Raw genomic sequence first — 6,449 nt, forward strand, 5'->3', positions numbered from 1 at the left:
ACACACACACACACACACACACACACACACACACACACACACACACACACACACACACACACACACACACACACACACACACACACACACACACACACACACACACACACACACACACACACACACACACACACACACACACACACACACACACACACACACACACACACACACACACACACACACACACACACACACACACACACACACACACACACACACACACACACACACACACACACACACACACACACACACACACACACACACACACACACACACACACACACACACACACACACACACACACACACACACACACACACACACACACACACACACACACACACACACACTCGAATAAACACTAAATATGTAGAACAAGTCCTTCACCCATCTTCTCGTCAGGTCCTCTCCCATCGCCTACAAGCCCGGGTAAGGACGGTGTGTTTGGGTGGGAAAGCACACACTACTGACACCCAAAAGTTGACCCCGCTCACAGGGCTGTTTCTCACCATCCTGAGTAGAGGAAGTCAAGGGGCGCCCACAAAGGTGGTGTCCTAAACAAGTCGAGGGATCTGGCATGCGGTACTTAGGATGGTAAGGGTTCATGCACGGAGGCCTCCTATAAGGAGCTCCCGTATCTGGCGTCGCAGGCTACGCAAGGCGACGCGACCCGCCGCGTGTGCTCGCACTGATTGTTTGACAACACAAAGAAAAATTTTGAAAAAAAAAGAAATTACCTATTACCTTTGGTATATGGGATTTGGAGAGCATTGGGGCGCTAGACTGCTGGAGTAGACAGTCGTGTGCCGCGGTGCCGCCGGGCCGGTGGATGCATGCAGTGAGCAAGTTCAGGAGAGCAGTTGCCATTGAATAATCCACAAAAGACAGAGAGGCAACATTGCCTCGGAATTTAAAAGGTAGAAGACTGTCAGTAAAAAGATGGGAGTTGATAAGACGAAAAGTGTTCGCTCGAAAAAAGCTGAAGCCTTTGTAGAAGGGTTGACACTCTGAGCTCAGAAAAATAAGGAACGCAACATCCCACTCTCCAGTACGGAACGAATCCATATTTTAAGGACCGGGCGGAGACCCTTAAATTTCTCTAGCCTGCACTGACTGACAGCCGCTGCCCGCTGCTGGTGGACGCAGGGGGAAGGGGGGAGGGAAGTAACGTCGCGTACTGTACACGTATTTTAGGACGACCCTTGACAAACACATAATTTTACGGAATGGTTTTATGATTGACCCAAAAACAAACTCATACAATTTAAGATGCTGAATTTGATCTGCTTGACCACTCAGACAGCTAAATACGGAACAAAGGGCGTTTCGTATTGGCCCAAAACGGAACGCTACATTTCACTCTCTGATTCGGAACGGTTCCATATTTTAATGAACGGGTGGCAACCCTAGTTTGCAGTCCCCCAAGCGTGAGATGCATGCTTCATACGAGGGCCGACAAGGCTCTTGCATATATCAAGTATCTGGGAGGGGAAAAACTGCTGGAGACGAGACAGGACGCCTAACCTCGAGAAGACTTATTAAGAAAGATGAGATACATAGTTTCCATTTAATAAGACTGAGTTAAGGGCAGGCCAAGTGTTCTCACGTAGCCTCCCCGTGTTGCAAGCCCCGCGTGTTCCGCCTGTCTCGTTCGTCCCCACAGCGCCTCCGTGCATACTCTTCGCTTTGTTCGTTGTCGTAAGTTAGTAACATTCAGTAACCCATTTACGACACCTTTCGTTATTAAGTTTCCGGTAAGTCCCTCCACTATGATTGCTCTTGCAAATTCGTATTCAGCAAGCAGTCACCAATCCTCCGTTTGGGGCAAGCTTTACCACTGCTTCGAGCACTGGTACGCGAGGTGCCGGAGCTCTGGGGAAGCACTGCCGCCTTAGGATTGTTCTGCCGTCTAGCCGCTTGTGCCGGTGATTTCTGGACATGGCAACACACGTGTGATAACCTCAGTAGCTGCAGGAGTATGAACACGCATGACAATGACGGAAACAGAGAGAGCAATGGAAAAAAGGAGCTGAGAGGCGCAGCCTGTGAGTAGCCGCAGCGGTGAGGAGTTATCCTCGCTTTTCGTTTTCTACTTATGTGTTCTGCAGTCTTAGACAGAAGTACCTTAGCTTAGCAGTGGATGGAGGTGAAAAACATGGGTAATGGGCAATGTAAAGACAGCTGAGTAAATCATGCTGAACGTCGTCGGTAGTGTTTACCAGACTGGAGGAGTGACCATAATCATGATCTGCTCAGTACTAACGCTGTGGGGCCAGACTAGACAGTGTGCATAAGGAAAGAAACGCTGCACTGCCTGCACAGTTCTAATTGCCAGCTGGACGAGTTTGGGTCTTCGCATTCTATCACCTGGTGACAAGTAGCTACACTTTTTTCTGTCACTGGAGTTTGAACGACCCTACGGCAGCCTCAGCAGTGTTTGTAGTACATTGTTGTTATTATTATTATTATTATTATTATTATTATTATTATTATTATTATTATTATTATTATTATTATTATTATTATCATTATTATTATTATTATTATTATTATTATTATTATTATTATTATTATTATTATTATTATTACTATAGGCCAAGAATGTCAGCCTCTCTTGAGAGTTCGTGGTACTATATACCCAGTAAGGGCCCCAGAGGGGGGAACATTGGCGTTAAGAAATGGCAAGTCACCTTAGTAAAAAACTATTAATTCTGTTCTAAGATAATTATTGCAGGTTTTCAGCTTTAACAACATTATTTGGAAGCTGGTTCCACAATTTAGTTATGCATGGAACAAAGCTTCTAGAAAATTGGGAAGTATTAAAACGTACAGCTTAAAATGCCAAATCAATGAGATTTGAAGCAGTCTAAGGCTCTTCGTCTCATCAGCTCTCCTCCTCTTACTGATAGTCTTTTACCTCTTAAATTCCACCGCCATGTTGCCTCTCTTTCTATCTTCTATCGGTATTTTCACGCTTAGTCCTCTTCTGAACTTGATAACTGCATGCCTTCCCCTTCCCGCGGCCACGCTGCACACGACTTTCTAATCAAGCTCATCCCTTTACTGTCCAAATCCCTTACGTACAAGCTAGCCAGCATCTTCAGTACTTGCTATAGTATATTCTGGTACTCTTCTGGAGCACAACTAATGCCAAACATTAACCTTCTGTACCTGAACAATCCTTTGTGTGTCACAAATGTAGTTATATATTTACTTTCAGGAGCTAACTCAATCTGATGAAAATCCCACTTAAGGTCCAACTTTGAAAATATTTGGGCACCGTTCATGTCTAGTAAAAGTTCATCGATAGTAGGTATGGGGTGCCTTGTTCTCAAAACAGCCTCATCAACTCTTCTCATGTCTAAACGCAATCTTATATCACTCAAATTCCCAGACTTTGGTACAGCTACTGGTGGCGATACCCAAGATGTTGGTCCTTCTTCTGGTTCAATAATGTCTAAATCCTGCAATTCCTTAATTTCTTTTCTCAATCTCTTGTCTAAGATTAAATGGTTCTCTTCTGACTGGCTGTGCTATTGGCTTCACATTCTCATCAATATGAAACTTTAGCTGGTACTGAGTGAGTTTACCCAATCCTTTAAAACATTTCTCATACTTATGTTGCAAATACTCAAATCCCTAAGGCTTACCTAACATGTTAACTGCATCATCTTGTAAGTCACCAGCTTTCATCACTCCAAGTCTTCTAGCAGTTTTAGCTCCAATCAATGGTACACTCCTACCTTTAACCACAACAAATTCAGCAACCATCTCCTTGTCCCTATGGCTTAGCTATGCTGAAAATACACCTTTGACATCCAATGGGGTGTTCACACCATATGGAAAAAACTGTTTGTCTGTTGGTAACATCCTTTGCCAAGTCCTGAACTGTAGCCTCACTTACAACATTACATGATGCCCCTGAATCAACTAGACATTCTACAGGAACTCCATTTATTCCTAATTTTAGCATTGGCAAGTCACTTGCGTCACAACCTCTTCTCATTCCTTCAACACATTCACTTTCATTAGACTCATCCGAATTCACATCATACTCTTGTACAAAATTAGCTTATTCCTGTGTTATCTTCCTGGTCTGTAGGTGCTGTTGGCTCTGCACGACTCCTGGTTCTTCTTAACACCTTCCGTGCCTCCTCTCTCTCTTCTTTCTTGAGGTCTTGCCTCCAGTCCTTCTTCTTGGTTCCGGCTCTTGCACACTGCCGCAAGATGTCCCTTCTTGTGACACTTGACGCACTCCTAGTCTCTTGCTACAGTGCAGTCGTAATTATAATGTCCCGTCCTGCCACACCTCCAACATGGTCCTGTGTTCAGCGAGTGGTGAGTGTGACCCGTTGACCTTCCTCTGCCAAGTGTGTGACCTGGTGATCTTCCTCTGCCCAGTGAGCCTCGTCTTCTCCTCTTCCTCCTGTACTGGCACCTTGTGTATGAATCCTGTTGACTGACTGTGGGCTTGATACTGCTGCATCACTCTCTATTTGTTTTGCTTGTGTTTCAGCTGCTTCATGTAGTCTTGCCATCTCCTGAATTTTCTCCAAGGTTATGTCTTTCTCTCTCAATAACCTTTCTCCTAGCCTTTGAGACTTACACTTCTCTATTACTTGATCTCTGATGACGTCATTCTTTTGATCAGCTTGGTACTCACATGACACACTGAGCGGACGCAATCTAGTTATGAAGTTATCCATAGTCTCGAGTTTTTTTTTTCATATTTTTACGCCGTGGCCTATTGCGCCGGTAGGCTTCTTCCCGGTGGATCCTGATGGTCGGCCCAAGGCTTTTTCCCGGTGGGGCCTGATGGTTGGCCCAGCCCGTTCTGGCGCAGGCGAGTGTTTATAGTGGCGCCATCTTGCATTGGCTCATGCTGCCCTCCCGGAGCTCATCTTTAATCCTAGAATCTAGAGTCCGGGTTGATAGGTGGTCTTCTGGACAGCATGTGGGTATTTTTAAGCCACTCGGCCGCGGCTGAAAAATCCCAGCTTGGTGGTTCCGGGTGGGGATTGAACTCGCGTCGTCCTGAACGCGGCGCCGTTACGCTATCCATTCAGCCATATGCTGACCAACATATGAGAGAGAATATCTAGTCACGGTTACTAACCTGTGGCAGTAGAGTAGACCAGAACAATGGTGAGTTTCGCCTGGAAGTCTTACGGCGGATTGGCTTGGGCCACGGTGTTATGGACTTGCTCAGCACGAGTATGGCGTTGTCGACACTTGTGCAGGACAAACATCCGGATCTTCAAGTCCGCTGTGCTTCTTGTCTTACTTTATGGCTGTGAGACATGGACACTAAATGGGGACTGGGAGAGGCGGATTGATGCCTTTGGTAATAAATGTCTTCACAGAATCATGGGATATCGCTGGAATGAATTTGTGTCAAACCGGCGATTTCTCCGTGAGACTGATTCGACATATATTGCCTGCATAGTCCGTCAACGCCAACTCCGGCTATACGGGCACGTGGCACGTTAGCCAGATGCTGGTCCTGCTCATCGAGTTGTCTCTGTGGGAGACAACCACAGGCTGCGCTGCCTGGCGGAATACATGTCTTTCAAATGCTACATTCTTCTTGTTAACAAAATACTCATCCAGGCCTTTCTCTGCACTCTTGAATGTGTTCCCACCAACCTTTAGGGCTTTAAAAATATCCAGCACCTCCGGGCCTGTTAGGTGCAGCGACAAGGCTCTCTTCTGGCCATGGACTGTGACACCACTAGCAGCCATATATATATTAAAGGACTTCTTCCACTTTTTCCACCTTTGTCCTACATTAGAAGAATCCTCCAGGGTAAACTTCTCGACAGGGGGAACGTTGACTGCCACACCCGTCATCGTGCCGGGTGCCGGGCGGTGCTTCGTCTCTTCTCGTCTCTCTCTCGTGGTGTTTCCACTCAGCAGCTGCAAGTCTTGGCGTCCTCGTTGATCACCAAGTATTCAACAGCCTCGTCGCCATTTGTTGTGTTGGTCCATGCTCTCAGAACTTGGCTACAGGCGTCATTAAAGGCCCGTGCTCTGCCGCTCAGTTATTATCTCTCTGTTTACAAGCCGCTCTCCCGCTGTCGTTACTCCACTAATCTGATGCCTCACAATTCATTGACTCCTGCTCATAATACACTACAAATATTTCCTCCTGCCTACGACTTGAACTCTTTCAAGAGGAGGGTATCAGGACACCTCTCCTCCCGTAATTGGCCCCTCTTTCGGCAACCTCTTTGGATTCTTTTTAGGAGCAGCGAGTAGCGGGCTTTTTTTTTATTATTGTTTCCTTTTTTGTGCCCTTGAGCTGTCTCCTTGCTGTAAAAAAAAATAGTGAAACGAGACTGAAGAAAAGACAGAGGAAGTTTATAATGTAAAGGATGATTATGATTGTTAAATATCTTATACAACAGAGTAAGAGAGCCAACAATGCGGCGATGTTCAAGATT

This window comes from Eriocheir sinensis, unplaced genomic scaffold (genome assembly GCF_024679095.1).
Source record: "Eriocheir sinensis breed Jianghai 21 unplaced genomic scaffold, ASM2467909v1 Scaffold421, whole genome shotgun sequence".
In the NCBI taxonomy this organism is placed as follows: domain Eukaryota; kingdom Metazoa; phylum Arthropoda; class Malacostraca; order Decapoda; family Varunidae; genus Eriocheir; species Eriocheir sinensis.